The sequence below is a fragment of the Schistocerca nitens genome, chromosome 9 (assembly GCF_023898315.1).
Source record: "Schistocerca nitens isolate TAMUIC-IGC-003100 chromosome 9, iqSchNite1.1, whole genome shotgun sequence".
NCBI lineage: Eukaryota > Metazoa > Arthropoda > Insecta > Orthoptera > Acrididae > Schistocerca > Schistocerca nitens.
Genome location: NC_064622.1, coordinates 276559148 through 276571236, shown reverse-complemented (window position 1 = coordinate 276571236; position 12089 = coordinate 276559148). Strand labels below are relative to the sequence as shown.

Here is a 12089-nt window from a genome sequence, read left to right as displayed (position 1 = left end):
GTCGTTAAGTGAAGGCCGATGGCCACTGCGTTTTCCGCAGTGAGAGGTAATACCTGAAATTTGGTATTCTCGATACACTCTTGACGCTGTGGGTATAGGAATATTGAATTCCCTAACGATTTCCGAAGTGGAACATCCTATGCGTCTAGCTCCAACTGCCACTTCGCGTTCAAAGTCTGCTAATTCCCGTCCCGCGGCCATAATCACATTTGGAACCTTGTCGAATGAATAACGCCCACCCCGATAGCTGGGTGGCCAGCGTGACGGACTGCCGTCCTAAGGGGCCCGGGTTCGATTCTCGGCTGGGTCGGGGATTTTCTCCGCCGAGGAACTCGATGTTGTGTTGTATTCATCATCATTCCATCCCCATCCGGCGCGCAGGTCGCCCAATTTGGCGTCGAATGTAATATTAAGACCTGCACCAAGGCGGCCGGATCTGCCCCGTAAGGGGCCTCCCGGCCAATGACGCCAAACGCTCATTTCCATTTTTCCACATGAATAATCTAACTACAAATGGCAGCTCCGCCAATGCACTGCCCTTTTATACCTTGTGTAATCTGCATATGTGCGTATCGCTATCCGAGGATTTATGTCACCTCAGTGTATACTTAAAACGTGATGGCATAAAAAGAAGTAGTTTTAACAAATTTGCATACGCTTTTCTTCCTATGGTGTGGACTCTTGATACGGCAAAGGCGGTAATAGTTAGCTTCTAAACTACTTGTTCCGTGTATACTCAAGGTGAACTCATCCTTAAGAAGATACGTTCTATTTTACTGATTACCTGTCTCATATGAGAAAATAATCAATTAATACTCCGGGAGACTTTATGCACTCATGTTAGCTGAGTTACTTCTTCCCTTTTCCTTTCACTACGGCTAATCACATCGACAGTCAATCTGAATATCTCCTTACCGCCTTCAATGACGTCATTGTCAAAGTATGAAACGGCGATCGGTCGGGCCCCATTGGTTCGTCTATGGTCAGAATGCGGAAATTTTCCTTTACCTAGTCGTATCGACAACATCTTGGTCGCTGCAGGCGTACTTAGCGTTGGGTCTCTACGGCAAGTATAGGGACTTAGTCTAACAAATTTTTCTGGTATATGTTTATGTTTGTAGAGAAAACGAAAATGGGGACCTGAATTACAAAGAAAGAATCTGGAAAAGCGCTAATGATCTGAAAGGAAAGAAGGGTAGTAGTACTGATAAAACTCCTGGTGAAATGCTTCAAGCATTAGACCCAACAATAAAGCTTCTGGTATTTGTCTTAATCAATGAGATATATAAAACTCGTATTATCCCAGAAGAATTTAAGAAAAATATCATGATAATGATTCTAAAGAAGAACAAAGCAGCCACATTTCAAGATCGCATGACTACAAAATAGAAATTAAATCGAAAAAGACAAAAATACACATGTGCTATCAGCAACCAGAAGAAATAAACATCAACATTAGAGGAAATAAAATAAAACAAAAGATATCTTAAAAATATTTAGGAAGTAAGATGGAAGAAGAAGAGAAGAAGAAAATAACAAAGAATTAGATAAATGAAAGCCATGTACACGAATAAAAAGCTTTATCCAAAAAGCGTAAATACTGAAGTAAGGAAACGGGTGATTAAGAGCTGCATCTGAAGCATAGTGAAGCATGCACAACAGGAAAAATTAAATGAAATCTCTTGCAGCATTTGAGGTACGTTGCTAGAGATACCTATTAAAGGGAACAGATTAAACCACCAACCAAGAATGCCTGCAAAGAATTGGCGAAGAAGACACGAATAGATTGCTCACATACTACGATACAAACAGTCCCTTGTAAATGTTCCAGAAATATCATTACACGGAAGAAAGCCCTAGGAAGACCATGTTTGGCATTTATAAAAAAGGATATACAGAATTCAAGAGTCTCTAGTTGTACAGAAATGAAAAAAAAAACAGCTTAAACTACATCCAGGAGGAAAGCTGCCAATTAATCGGAAGACTGATGATCATGAAGATGTTTGTAATGATTTGTGAATGTTTGAAAACAAGTTAAATATACTGGCTGACAGGTATTTTAAATAGTTTCTTCTAGAATTCTGTGGCAACGGCCTTTCCGCAGTGGATACACCGGTTCCCGCGAGATCACCGAAGTTAAGCGCTGTCGGGCGTGGTCGGCACTTGGATGGGTGACCATCCAGGCCGCCATGCGCTGTTGCCATTGTTCGGGGTGCACTCAGCCTCGTGATGCCAATTGAGGAGCTACTCGGCCGAATAGTAGCGGCTTCGGTCAAGAATACCATGATAATGAATAACGACTGGGAGAGCGGTGTGCTGACCACACGCCCCTCCTATCCGCATCCTCCACTGAGGATGACACGGCGGTCGGATGGTCCCGGTACGCCACTCGTGGCCTGAAGACGGAGTGCTTTAGAATTCTAAGAATTCCTCGAAGTGGTGATATAGTACCCAAAGCGCGCCACATCATTAGTTCAGTGTTCACGTGATAATGGGTTGTAATGGGACACCCTCCTCCCACATTACCTCTCTATATAGAAATAGCCGATACCAGGGATACTTCCGAATCTCGTGTAGTTAAACATTATGTCGGCTGTTTCACTAAAAGAATTTCATATGATTTTCTATACAATATACTGTATTTCAGGCTAAAATGTATAAAAAGAAATTAATATTTTGCAATCGATATTTACTAGCTCTGTTTGTATAGCTAAAATTATTCTTCTTTTAGAAATATTTGAAATTACGATATATCTGGCATACTTAAAATTCATATTATTCATTGCATAATCTAACGCTAATTATTAAATTTATTTCTGGATTCATTTACAAAATAATGGTGTAACTTTGTGAAGAGGCTTCTTTTGTCACTGGAATATTGTTAGTACCGCAAAAAGAGTTGAGGTGTAGTGGGCATGCCTCCGATGGAAACGGACATGTTTTTAATTTTGGCAATAATAATGTAATTTTTAGTTTTATGAAAATGGAGACTGTGAAGTCAGTGTGATATAGAAGAATGTGAAAAAATTAAAAACATCATAGAAACAGAAAGTATTTCATCAGTTATTGTGTTAACTGGAACCCACAAAGTAAAAATTGCAGCCTCAAGGATCTACCACTAGACGTACTGTAGCCAACAAAGAGAAAATGAAGATAAGTAAAAAAAAAAATTGTAGTATCTTACGCCACTCGAAGCTTTTGAAACTAATGAAGAGACTGAAAATTCACTGGTGATATGTGGCAGGCTAAGATTACAAGGTGTTGCTACTATCACCGCGTGATGGGATAACTGAGTTCCTCGTACAGTTATCGATCAAAAATGAAATGAAGCACGAAACATGGAAGCGTATACAGCTGGTGGCGTGCGATGAGGGATGAGAACGGCGGTCAGCTGAGAGGTAATTTGCGGACACAGGGAGGGGGCTATCGATCGCAAGGGTCAAGGACGCACCGAGCAGTCTACGTGAAAGTTCACGGCGTCATCACACACAGACACCCCTGTGGGATTGGACTCGCCGACCACAGCTTGGGGTCACCGCCGCACATCTATACGGCGTTACGTGCTACAGACACCTTCAAACTACCAGAATAATGAAGGCAAAAATAACAAGCACAGTTAACGTGGTTGGCACCGAAATTTGCGTAACGTTCAAGAAAACGCTTAAACAGGCTTGATCAGAGCGATTACTTTTATCTCATAACCAGTCAAGACTCGTAGGCTGTCTTCAGATCTTTTCCAAAGTATAGCAAGCTCAAGATAATCCCGTTTCCGGGTTATCTACGCATAATTAAGAGATTTTTGAGAATACTGAAAACTGAACCGGAAATACAAATATCTAATCATACGGGGTGTTCAAAAAGTCTCTCCACAGTGCCGTGTGATTGTTAGCTGCGCGTGCCGTATGCCGCAGTGAATATACCGAAATGAAACTCAGTGAAATACAAGTTATTAATTTATTGAATATTCATTTTACTTACAAATTTTCACATTAAATGCTGAAAGTGTCCCCCTGTTGTTAAATACACAATTCAATTCCTCTAACCATGTTTCCAAACACAAGCTGTAACATTTCTTCTGTAACACAAGCAGTGAAAGTGGATATTGCAGTTTTCTATTCATCAATGGATTTTGGACGGTTTTTATAGACAGTTGCTTTCGTTGCACCTCAGAAGAAAAAGTCAGGTGGTGTTAGGTCAGGCGATCGTGCAGGCCAAAGTCCCTGTGACATTATGCGATCACCATAAACATCAGCAAGCAGTTACATTGAAACGCGAGCTTTATGCGCGGTTGCACCATCTTGTTGAAAATAACCGTTCAGTATTTCACTTAACACAAGTTCTCCTATGAATGAGTACAGAATATCACTGCAGTATCTTTGTGCGTTCATTGTTTCGTTGAAAAATATGGGACCCACAATCCGACGTCCAGAAATTGCAATCCAAACTCCTATTTTCACGGCCGGCCGGAGTGGCCGAGCGGTTCTAGGCGCTACAGTCTGGAACCGCGCGACCGCTACGGTCACAGGTTCGAATCCTGCCTCGGGCATGGATGTGTGTGATGTCCGTAGGTTAGTTAGGTTTAAGTAGTTCTAAGTTCTAGGGGACTGCTGACCTCAGAAGTTAAGTCCTATAGTGCTCAGAGCCATTTGAACCTATTTTCACAGAATGAAGTGGTTCCTTATGAATACACAATGGATTTACAGCACTCTACATACGAGAATTTTGCGAGTTCATGTACCCGGATAAATGAAACCGCGCCTCATCAGTGAAAAACGTTTCATTAAGAATATCACTTCCATCTTGTTGAACGAAATTTTTGAACCATTGACTATAATGCAGTCTCTTGCCATGATCAGTATTTTTCAGTTCTTGCACGACTGTCGCTTTGTATGGGAAACCAATTTTTTTCGTACAGCTGTGTGGGCCGTTCCGACACTAACATCGATTTCCTGGCAGAGTTTTCTTACTGACTTGTTGGGACTCATGGATATTTTATCGGAAATATCGAGTAGTTTATCCTCAAACAAAACGCTAGGACGACCACTTCTCGGTGCATCCGTCACTGAACCCGTACTTCGAAATTTGTGTCAAATCTCGCACAGCATCGCGATGTGAGGGTCTCCGGGAAAACTGAATTAAATGTTTGACGAACTGAAACTGTGTATTTACCGCCAGCTTTGAACACTTGCTCGACTAAAAACACACGTTCTTCAGTGACAAAAACGAAACAAACGAACAAAGGAACTAAACTTAAACATTCACGTCAACACGTAAAGACACATACCAACGATACTAATGACGCTGGCTGAGATACACGAAACAGTGGAATGTTGGGAGAATCCACTTGAAGGGAAGTAACCCAGGCAGGCGAACAATCATATGGCACGCGCGGCTAACAATCATACGGCACTCCGGAGAGACTTTTTGAGCACCCCCGTAATACTAAATTAAAGTTTCCCACTGCGTGTTTCTGTCTGTATGTGAAGGCTAACCTGAAGAACTACTATAGACATTTTGATACCTTTTTCAGTAATAGATTCAAGAGTAAGATTTCTGTATATAATTTATAATTACAGAATGATGCGCGTGTAATAAATAGGTAACACCGTGGCAAATGCATGTTTGAACATAAATGCAGATGCTAGCCAAGTTTGGAGATTGTGCTGTTGCATATGACCACTAACGCCTCCTGTGCAATGTCGTCAATATGTCAGGCACGGTCAGAATGGTGTTCTGTGTAGTAATGAGTGCTTTATGTCGGATCTAAGTGAACTCGAACGTCAACAAATGGTTGGTGCTTGTATGGTGATGGTTTCCGTAACTACAGTAGCCGAAGTGTTTGGTGTTTCAAGAGGCACCTTTTCGAAGATTTACACTGCATACAGGAAAAGTTCAAAAAGATCATCTGCTAAGTCCCAAAACGGATGAAGGTGTGTGTTGAGTGACCGTGACGGTCGTTGCAGGGGATTCTGAGGAAAACCAAGGGGTCGACACTGAAAATGTCACTGCAGCACTGAATATCCCACTCGCGAGCCCTGTCGGCACCAAAACAACACGAAGGGAGCCTCATAAGTAGGGAATTGCAGGGCGAGCTTGAATGCTGAAACCACTTGTCAGAGATGCAAATACTTGTTGACAGGAAGACATGCTACCAAACCCATAAAACCTTGAATGTGGAACAACGAAATAAAGTAATTTGGTCGGATGAGTCCTGTTTGAGACTGTTTCCAACTTCTGGCAGAGTTTACGTCCCAAGAAGAATCATGGCGGGGATTCGGTGATGATTTGGGCAGCCATAACGTGGCATTCCATGGGCCCCATGGTTACTCTGCTGGGTCACGTTATTCCCGGGCATAATGTGAAAATTTCTGCTGATCGGGTGTATCCCATGGAACAATGTTTGATCCCCAGTAATGATGATGTGTACCAAAACGTCAGGACCTCTGTGCACACAGCTCACATCATCCAGGACTGGTTTTGTGAGCACAAGGATGATTATGCGCATCTCTCCTTGCCACGCAGTCACTAGACTCAATATTATTGAGCCTTTGTGGTCTGCTTTGGAGAGAATGGTGTGTGATTGCTATCCACCTCAATCATCGTTACCTGAAATTGCTTCTACGAGGTGTGTTAATAAAGTAATGAGACTGATGTGACAAAAATGTTGCTTAGCGTTTTAGTCAAGTTTGTTGTTGTCTCCTTCAAAGTAGTTCCCTTGTGACTGCAAACATTTTTTCCAACTCTTCTGCCATTGATGGTAACATTTCTGGAACTCATCTTCTGTAATATCCTCCAAGACACTCGCCACAGCTTTTAGGACATCTTGTGTTGTTTGAAAATGGTGTCCATTGACCGCCGTTTTGACTCTTTGAAATAGAAAAAAGTCGCATGGAGCGATATCTGGTGATAAAGGTGGCTGTGGTAGTGTTTTGAGGTTAAAAATTGCTGTACTGACAGAGCAGTATGGGATGGCACATTATCCCATACCAAGAGCTTCAGTTATTATTAGATGAACCGTTTCCCGATTGATGTTCAGTTCTTCTGCAATTATTTTCACGGATAATCTTCGATCAGATCGCACGAGTTCACACAACCTGGCCAAGTTGACATCCATCCGTGAGGCTGATGGTCGTCCACTACGGTCTTCAACATTCCTTCTGTCTTCAAACGGCTCTGAGTACTATGGGACTTAACATCTGTGGTCATCAGTCCCCTAGAACTTAGAACTACTTAAACATAACTAACCTAAGGACATCACACACATCCATGCCCGAGGCAGGATTCGAACCTGCGACTGTAGCGGTCACGTGGTTCCAGACTGAAGCGCCACACCGGCCGGCCGTTCTGTCTTCACTAAACATTTTATGCCAACGAAAAACTTGAGCTCTTGACATAACCTCCTCTCCAATAGCCTTCTGAAGCTTACTGTAAGTTGTCGTCGCGTTTTCACCCAATTTAACGCAAAAAGAAATCGCATACAGTTGCGCAATATTATCGGTTCTATTCCCGTGACGAGAGACACAAACATGTCTTAACTTATTATAGCACAACTCACGACTGAGCCGTTGCATCAATGTGCCGCTTGGACTAGAAGCAGCTTATAGACCAAGGTCAAAGATATTGTGCCTATGTAAGCCTGCAGGGCTGCCACATCGTGCAAACAAAATCAGTCTAATTACTTTACTGTCGCACATCGTATTTTGCGGGAAGACTGGTGTAAGATTCACCTGAAAACTATACAGGGCCTGTATTTATCCATTCCGAGACGACAGGGAGCTGTTTTGAATGCCACCAGTGTTCCTAGGCATGGTAATGTGTTGCGTTTTTGGTGTTTCTAAATATTTGTCCACCCACTGTATCTATTGTTACCTGTTTCATATTTAAATGTTGTTTGAATTGACATCCTCTTGCACTGATGGTAGCTATGAACTGTTCAGCTACTGAGAAGCCGGTATTTGGAGGGAAAAGCAGTAGACATCAACCGCTACTCCAGAGAGTAGCGAAAGTGACCAAAATTTATACATACTATAAACCAGCTGTATCCGGCTACGCTTTGCTCTGGCTGAGTCTCCTTAAATGGAAAAGAAAGAAAAGAGACAGCACACGTTTCTAATATGTATGAGAATTGCATGTAAGGCCTAATCTCCTTCTCTCCCCTGTCTCTGTCTATCTCCCCGTCGTCCTTTCTTTGTCCACCTCCTCCTCCTCCCTCTCTCTCCATCTTCTGCCTCCTCTCTCTCCCCCTCTCTGTCCATCACTATCTTGCCCCTTTCTGTGGCAATCTTCTCCTCTCCCTCTCTCTCTCCATCTTGTCATGCCCTTCTCTCTATTCATTTCTTCCTTCCCATTTCCTGTGTCCGTTTCCTCGCAGCCCTCTGTCCATCTCTCCCTCCCCTCCTCTGACCATCAGACTTGTTTATTGTTATTGCAAATTCAGTTTCTGTAGTAGTATTCTAATTCTAAACCAATGAAGCCATAAATACAACTTGCCTGTTTGCTAACAACGTTTAACTACTTTATATATATATATACTGAAACGCCAAAGAAACTGCTATAGGCATGCGTATTCAAATACAGAGACATGTAAGCAGGTTGAATACGGTGCTGCGGTCGGCAACGCCTACATATGACAGCAAGTGTCTGGCGCGCAGTTGTTAGATCGGTTGCTGCTGCTACAGTGGCAGGTTATCAAGATTTAAGTGAGCCTGAACGTGGTGTTATAGTCGGTGCACGACGATGGGACACAGCATTACCGAGGTAGCGATGAAGTGGGGATTTTCCCGTACGACTATTTTAAGAGTGTACCGTGAATATCAGGACTCCGGTAAAACACAAATAGTTCAAATAGCTCTGAGCACTATGGGACTTAACAGCTGTTATCAGTCCCCTAGACTTAGAACGACCTAAACCGAAATAACCTAAGGACATCACACACATCCATGCCCGAGGCAGGATTCGAGCCTGCGACCGTAGCAGCAGCGCGGTTCCGGACTGAAGCGCCTAGAACCGCTCGGTCACAAAGGCCGGCAATCCGGTAAAACATCAAATCTCCGACATCGTTGCGGCAGGAAAAAGATTATGCAAGAACGGGACCAACGATGACTGAAGAGAATCGTTCAACATGACGGAAGTGCAACCATTCCTCAAACTGCTGCAGATTGGAACACAACCTACGACCAGCTTAGAGACAGAAGTGTTGACACATTCTTCAGGACCTGACCATCATTTTGCAGGACAATGCTCAAGCTCGTACAGTGCAAGCTGATACTGCTTTGTTTCACTGATGGGGCTGCTAAGTGCTATACCATCTACTGCACTCCCCTGACTTAAGCCTTCGTGAGTTCAACTCGATTTCTAAGCTGAAGGAAACACTTCACGGCATTCGCTTCAGACCAGCTACAAATTTGTCGGGCAGTATACCGCGCCACTCGAACTGTCAACAAAACTGGCACTGCCAAGAGTATTCTACGACTTCCACATCGCTGGCAACGGGTTATACACAATTCTGGTGACTACTTTGAAGGTCAGTAAAAATTTGAAACACGTATCTACTTTGTACGAGCTGAAAATAAATAGTTGCCACTATAAAAATTCCACCCTCGTATTTACATGTACGAGAGAAATAGGTACCTAAAACACGCCCATATTAGAATACGTTTTTAGGTAGATTTTCTGGCAGTTATAAGAGGGGCATGAAAGGGAAGCAGCGGTTGGGAAGGGAGTGAGACAGAGTTGTAGCCTATCTCCGATGTTATTCAATCTGTATATTGAGCAAGCACTAAAGGAAACAAAAGAAAAATTCGGAGTAGGAATTAAAATCCATGGAGAAGAAATAAAAACTTTGAGGTTCGCCGATGACATTGTAATTCTGTCAGAGACAGCAAAGGACATGGAAGAGCAGCTGAACCGAAAGGACAGTGTCTTGATAGGAGGATATAAGATGAACATCAACAAAAGAAAAACGAGGATAATGGAATGTAGTCGAATTAAATCGGGTGATGCTGCGGGAATTAGATTAGGAAATGAGACGCTTAAAGTAGTACAGGAGTTTTGCTATTTGGGAAGCAAAATAACTGATGATGGTCGAAGTAGAGAGAATATAAAATGTAGACTGGCAATGGCAAGGAAAGCGTTTCTGAAGAAGAGAAATTTGTTAACATCGAGTATATATTTAAGTGTCGGGAAATCGTTTCTGAAAGTATTTGTATGGAGTGTAGCCATGTATGGAAGTGAAACGTGGACGATTAATAGTTTAGACAATAAGAGAAAGGAAGCTTTCGAAATGTGGTGCTACAGAAGAATGCTGAAGATTAGATGGGTAGATCACATAACTAATGAGGAGGTATTGAATAGAATTGGAGAGAAATTTGTGCCACAACTTGACTAGAAGGAGGGATCGGTTGATAGGGCATATTCTGAGGCATCAAGGGATCACCAATTTAGTATTGGAGGGCAGAGTGGACGGTAAAAATAGCAGAGGGAGACCAAGAGATGAATACACTAAATAGATTCAGAAGGATGCAGGTTGCAGTAGGTACTGGGAAATGAAGAATCTTGCACAGGATAGAGTAGCATGGAGAGCTGCATCAAACCAGTCTCTGGACTGAAGACCACAAAAACAACACATTCCTTTAAAATATATACAGAAATTAAAGTGTCCCTCTGGTGATTTTATGTCTGAACGTGAAAGATATTCTCAGAAAATACCGTAGAGAACTTGATACGATATTTACAGACAAACAAACTGATTCTCGAGGAAGGTTTGTGTATATAATTTATTACGACTACGTAAGCAAGTTGTCCGACAGCAGATATTTACAAGGGAACCTCACATATTGGTCATTACCGATTTCGTCCAAAGTGTGGTATATGCAGGGTTTGACCAGAAATGAAAGTGATAAAAGTGGGAACAATAATAAAGATTTTTCTCCCTCATTGGGAGAGAAAACATCTTTCCAATATCTTTTGACCTAGTCAGACATTTGTGTACCAGATTCGATGCTGTCTCACGAAGACTTTGGGCTTAAAGAACAGATTCTCGAATTCTCCTTTAAGCTTAGCATTTTCCTTCAAAACTATGAAAATACGACTGTGGAAAACGGTTTTCATACCCGAGGCCAAGGAACTAGTTCTCCAGGTGATACTCAAGGGCTCGACGGCACAGGAACAATTGTGAGGTGTATATGGCTTTCAATGCTGGAGAAATTTAGATTTTCACATCTAGTTTTGTTGAATGTTTATGACGTCAATCTCAACTCGAGAAACAATATAATCAAGCTGCAGTCACGATTACACAATCAATTCTCTTGCCCAAAGCCTATCTTGTACTGAATTATGCCTGATATAAATCAGGATATTTGGAGGGCGAGCCGCAACAATTTGAAATCCTGCTGAATTTTGTTTTATATTGTGTTCTCTATTGCGTATACTGGGTGTTACAGAAAGGTACGGCCAAACTTTCAGGAAACATTCCTCACACACAAATAAAGAAAAGATGTTATGTGGGCATGTGTCCACTTTCCATGTTAGAGCTCATTTTAGTTTCGTCAGTATGTTCTTCCACCTACGCTCAATGGAGCACGTTATCAAGATTTCATACAGGATACTCTACCCGTGCTGCTAGAACATGTGCCTTTACAAGTACGATACAACATGTGGTTCATGCACGATGGAGCTCCTGCACATTTCAGTCGAAGTGTGCGTACGCTTCTCAACAACAGATTCCGTGACCGATGGATTGGTAGAGGCGGACCAATTCCATGGCCTCCACGCTCTCCTGACATCAACCCTCTTGACTTTCATTTATGGGGGCATTTGAAAGCTTTTGTCTACGCAACCCCGGTACCAAATGTAGAGACTCTTCGTGCTCGTATTGTGGACGACTGTGATACAATACGCCATTCTCCACGGCTGCGTCAGCGCATCAGGGATTCCATGCGACGGAGGGTGGATGCATGTATCCTCGCTAACGGATGACATTGTGAACATTTCCTGTAACAAAGTGTTTGAAGTCACGCTGGTACGTTCTGTTGCTGTGTGTTTCCATCCCATGATTAATGTGATTTGAAGAGAAGTAATAAAATGAGCTC

At 42.4% G+C, this 12089-nt stretch overlaps 1 pseudogene; it reads left to right on the top strand.

Annotated features, from left to right (window-relative positions):
* The first annotated feature begins 2085 nt into the window (after positions 1-2085).
* Positions 2086-2203, top strand: LOC126204612 (5S ribosomal RNA; annotated as a pseudogene).
* The last annotated feature ends 9886 nt before the right edge of the window (positions 2204-12089 follow it).